The following is a 6,237-nucleotide window of genomic DNA, read 5'->3' on the forward strand; positions in this document are numbered from 1 at the left end:
CTCATTTCAATAAAACAATCAAACATTTAAAGCCATGGTTTAAACATAAACATGCTTGGCAAAAACATAAGAGAAAACCTTTTAGTAAAAAGAAGTTAAGGTTTTTTATTTTTCCACTCACAATTTTTGGAGCTCGACCCTTAAGTCGAAGAATGATTGAAATCCTCTAATAGTGCCTCTACTTGTCTCCCATTTTTTGAAATCCAATAAACCTTCGATACAAAGGTCTCCCTATGGTAACACATCAATATTAAATTCATTGGACAATCTTACACACCAAATAATAAACTTAACTCCTTTTTAACAAAACTATCTCATAATGGAACATTGGTCACTCTTAGATTTTTCATAAACATTCCACTTACTAATTCAATTTATAATTTTAATGTTCTAGACATACCTATGTTGTTCCAGTAAATTTTCCAAGCAATTCTAGAGTTCAAACCTATTTAAAACTTGATTTTCTTTCAACTCTTTCAAAACTGCCAAACTGATTCCAGGATTGATGTTACTGACTTTGAAAATTCATATCAATTTAACCTTTAACCAAAACATCATGAAACCTTCCAAATTTAAACTAGACATCCAACAGAATTTAAAATCATTATATTTGGATAAGTAAAGAAGCACTAACTTATTTACTAAAATACATGTTTTGCAGAAAACGAAAATTCCAGAATCTACAAGGCAAACTTAAAAAATCCAATACTTCCAATTTTTGAGTGAACTAAATTTTAAAACACTCCTCAAGAAGTCTAAAACAACATATTAAGATTTGAGCTCCAATCAAAAACCCAAAGTTTAGATAAATTTTTCAGAAATCCAAGTGATCAGACTTTCAAAGTGTAACTTCCATATCCAAAAATCATATCTTTAACAAATTCTAGTTTAGGAACAACATCTATGCTCTAGCCACCTAAAATTATTGTAACCAATCTTCAAATTTCAGTTTGTTTTCATGCATTTGGTACTCAATCATAAACAACACAAATAAAAAAAATTCTTTAATCAATTGAATCATAAATCGCCAAAAGGGGACGTATTATGCTTTACTCACCTCCCATTTGCTTAATTTCCTTTTTCTCTTTCCAATCACCGGAATTTGCTCGTCAGTGACCCCTTTTCTAGCCACGACCATCACTCTCTACTCTTCTCGGTTTCTTCCTTTCTTCTCTCTTTTCTTCTTTCTTTTCTCCTCTTCTTTTTCCTCTTCTTCTCAATCCTTCTTGATCATGGTACATAAAAATATCTCAGAAACAATTTCATTTTGCCCCCTTAAATTTTCACACAATCTATGTTACCCCCTGAGACCTTAGCATTTTCATTACAATTCGACCCCTATATTTTTTATCTTTTTAAAACAGTCCCTAATGCATTATAACTTTTCACTTAGGACCTCGATTTAATACTTTAAAAACTGACAATCGCACCCCTGTTCTGCCAAACATGGAACGCCCCTTCCATTATATAAACTCTCTTCTTTTGATGGGAAAGAAGTCTTTAGAAAAAAACATGCATTATATTTTCTACAAAGAAAAGGGTCTCTAGTCTAAGAAGAAAAGTCCATGATATCTTCATCAATTGCATGGATTAAGGTCTTGGATAGACTAGACTAAAAATTCTCAAATCTTTTCTCATAGTATTTGGTGTATGTGGTTTTTCACATAGTGGAATCTAATTGCTATGGCTGGAGGTATGTGTTCTTAGCTTTTGCTTTTAGATGACATATTGCTTACATGAGTACCCAACTGAGGTTAGGGTCGAGAAATTCTATCCTCCTTATTTGGATCCATCATTAGATGTGCAGAGACTGCAATTGTAGCTCAATCTTCCGACAAGACTCCATATAGTGGCGAGTTTAAGATTCAAATTAGACTAAAGCAGAATGTCATTAAGGATGACATTCAGGTCTATTACATATGGGTGGGACACCCATGATGGGACCCACCCAATTAGAATATGATGCATTGTGGTAATTGCCAAACTAAACTGCAGCAATTACCTTGAAGGCAACTACCGCATGTATATAAGAGAGTCTTCATTGATGAAAAACTCTCCACTCTTTTATGCTCTAAATTTCTCTCTTCATTCATATTTAATACTAAAATTGAAGAAGACGATGGTCTTCTTTAAATTCAAATTAGATTAAAGCAAAATGTCGTTAAGGATGATATTCAAGTCTATTACACATGGGTGGGACACCCATGATAGGACCCACCCAATTAGAATATGATACGTTATGGTAACTGCCAAACTGCAGCAATTGCTTTGAAGGCAACTACCGCATGTATATAAGAGAGTTTTCATTGATGAAAAACTCTCTACTCTTTTATGCTCTAAATTTCTCTCTTCATTCATATTTAATACTGAAATTGAAGAAGATGATGGTCTGTGCTTGTGATTGACAAAAATGAGGTATTTATGTTGTGATCTCTTTATTGCAGTTCATTTATGAAAATGTGATTGCAATAATGACATGTTGATATGATCTTGGGATTGAATTAGGAAATATGTTATTCTTAATTTACTAACAATGGTATCAGAGTATGGTTCATATTTTTTTTTTATGTTTAGTGTTAATATGATGAAGTATGTTGAATTTTATTTATTATTAGTGTTTAGTTCTGAATATTTCGTATTTAATGTTTGAGGAATTGTTTTATGGTAAAACTAATTAGAATATTAAATTCCTTGTAAAATTATAAAGAGAATGGTTTTTGAATTGCAAAAAAGGGAATTAAAATGGCTAAGATATGGTTCCTTAAAGTTTCAGGTTCATAATGAGTTATTTTTCCGGGTCGGTGCAAACCCAACTGGAGGTTGAAGATGACTATGAGCAACCGACATGTCATTTTTATTCGAGTCCTAAAAACGGCATGTCACTTTTTTTAAAATAATATTTAATAAAAAAAAGGGAAACCTATGAGACTTAAACCCACGCCTTTTAAGGCATGTACTTGACCCTTGAACCATATGGGCAAATTCTTTTGTTTGCTATTTTACTGATTATACATTGTTCTTAATTTAAGTTTGTACTACATTTTCAGTATACCATATTTAAAAGTTAAAATGTCATTCCTGAGACATGGGCAAGTCTCATGCGTGAAAGCCCAACCTACTGACCACTAGGCTAATTTTTTTTTTTTTGTATAAGTTAGTCTTGAATAATTTATGATATATTAACCCATGCCCAATCCATAACAGAGTCAAACAGGTCAAGTTGACTCGGATATTTGACCCAAACGATCAATGGGTTAGTCAAACCCGATCAATAGAGTCAAATCAGGTCAACTTGACCGATCAAAGGACAAATGGGTTGACTTAACCTGAAGTTAGGGCGAGTTAAGGATCCGGCGCATGACACATTAATGCCAGCTGTGGTGGCGCATGGAAGATTCTAGCAGTGTCGTTTTCCTTTTTTTAAAAGAATAAAATGCATACCTGGTATAATATTGCTGGTATATTTTAATTATTGAGCCATAAATACATGTAAATATATTATTTGTCAAATATAGTTAACCTATATTTGATAAATGAATAGAATTTTTTTTTTTTTTTTTTTTTTTTTGTTTTTTGTATTTGTTACCAAAAAAAATGTTAAGTTATAGACGTGTTGAGAACTGTTGCCCGCTCAAAGGAAAGGATAATGAACATGATATAAACTCTATAAACTCACACCTTAATGTTAAAAGACAGATGATGAGTTGGTGCAATTAGTGAATCATTTCATTCATGTAATGAAATGATGAAAGAAATTATCTGGCAAGAAGGATTAATTAGAGATGAGATAAAATACAGTATCCTAAAAAGACTTCTTAATTACCCTAGTCTCGTTGGTCTCCTTGATTTGGTTTGAAACAAGCTGAGATCAAAACCCTAAAGATGCTAATAATGGTTATGGATGTATAGTTAACAAATACATCAAGGAGTACATAAATTGGGGTGCCAGAAAGACGGCTAGTGCATCTATTGGGTCTCAACTTGTAAAGGCCTCACAAGAGACTAAGAGTTCCTTGCCTAGGATAGCTTACAATTTAGATAACAACCTTAGAATAAGGCTTCATAGATCATTCACCAGTGGTGGGGATGTGGCTTTACATTTGGTTTTTTTGTTTTTTTTTTTTTTTGAACATTTCTTTGTTTTAATGTCAATACTCAATACATGCTGAAATCTATTTATGCAATGAAATTAGTTTTATTTACATTTTTTTAATGAATATTTTGTTATTGTTCCATGTGAACTTATATTGGTTTATATTAATGTTTATATTTTTTTTTTATATGCAGTTATGTTGTTTTAGAATTGAAATTAATTATATTTATGATAGTTGAAGATTAGAATTTTGGATGATGATTGTTGACATAGTTAACTTTTAATTCCAAATCTAATATACAATTATTATTGATATAATTAATTAAGGAAATATATGTATGTTCTGAGCATTTAATAGCATGCATTATCCAATGTGTATATTTTTTTTAAAATGACATCGGCATCTAAGAACATTATCGCCAAACTTAATAAAGGAGAAAAATTTAACGACGAAAATTATGAGATATGGAGCATGAAAATCCAATCTATCTTGGAAGAACAAGAGGTTCTTGAAGCTCTTACCACGACCATAGAAGAGCCTAAAGAAGGAGCCACGACTCAACATAGAAGAGATCATACGACTTATGACATGTGGAAGAAAAAGAATTTCACTGCTCGCATCACTTTATTGAGCAGCATGGACAATGATCTTATGAAAAAATATCGAAAATATGAATTAGCAAAGGACATGTGATCCGAACTTGCTACAAAGTTTGGAGGTACGTCCTTTACTAAACTCTGGTCACTTACAATCAAATTTGACACATATAAGAAAAAGCTTGAAAATAGAATAATAGTACACTTAGGGCACTTGTCGAACATGATTAGCAAGTTAAGAGATGCAGGTCATCTCCTAACTAATGAACAACATGTTCAAGCTGTCATAAGATAATTGCCTCACAATTGGGAATACATGAAGATACTCCTTACCCACAATGAGGGCATAAAAAATTTAGAAGATTCCACGCGACATCTGGAACTGAAAGATCACCTTAATGTTGGTAAAGCAAATACTGATGTATATATGACTACTTCTAGTTCACATGGTGAGAACGAATTTAAGTGTAAATTCCAAGGTGGATCTCAAAGAAGAGGCAATAATGAGAAGACTCAAGGAAAGAAAAGAAGGTTTTATAAACACGGAAAAGGAAAGCATCTTGCCAGAAAGAAAAACATGGCAAATGTGAAATGCTATAACTGTGACAATAAGCGACATTTTGCACGCAATTGTAATGAGCCGAAAAAGATAAATTACTTGTTTGTACAAGTAAGTTCTATAAATGTTTCCAATTCTGTTTTTCTAATTGAATCTCATCCTTTGTGGACTGTAGATTCAGCAACCATAGACCACATAGCAAAAGACAGGATTGCTTTCGTGGAGTTTCGACAAATACCACGGGAAACAAAGTGGATATATGTAGGTAACAATTCAAGAGTGGAAGTTACGGGGATCACCACATGCAAATTGATCATGCATAGAGGCCGAATCTTATACCTACATGACATGTTATATGCATCAGATATTTGTTGAAATTTGATTTTCATGTTAGAACTTATTAAATTTGGTCTTAATTTAAACTTTTCAAGTATTGGTGTCCATTTATTTTTGGACACAAATTACTATGGCTGTGGTTATATTTCCGATGGTTTTATTGTACTCGATATTGATTATAATTATAGTTATGATTGTTTTTCCTTCCTTACATCTTCTAATAATGGATGTAAATGTATGACATGCAAGACTCGGCCATATTGGCCAACAACGAATGAATATACTAGCAAGAAAAGACTTGTTAGGAAACTTAACATAAGTTGACTTCTACTTGTGAACATTGCCTAGCTAAAAAAACAACAAAAAAAACATTTGGAAAAGCGATAAGAGCTGAAGTTCCATTGCAATTAATTCATTCTGACATATGTGGTCCAATGAATGTGAGGGCTAGACATGAGGTTGTTGCTTTAAGAAGTTTAAAAACTTAGTTGAGAATTAATTAGATAGAAAGATAAAAGTTCTACGAATTGATCAAGGTCATGAATGTCTATCTAATAAGTTCATAAATTTTTGTGACGAAATAGGAATCGAATATCAATTAACTATTCCAAGAACTCTGCAACAGAATGGTGTTGCAGAAAAAAGAAACATA

Source organism: Pistacia vera, unplaced genomic scaffold (genome assembly GCF_008641045.1).
Source record: "Pistacia vera cultivar Batoury unplaced genomic scaffold, PisVer_v2 Contig841, whole genome shotgun sequence".
NCBI classification, from domain to species: domain Eukaryota; kingdom Viridiplantae; phylum Streptophyta; class Magnoliopsida; order Sapindales; family Anacardiaceae; genus Pistacia; species Pistacia vera.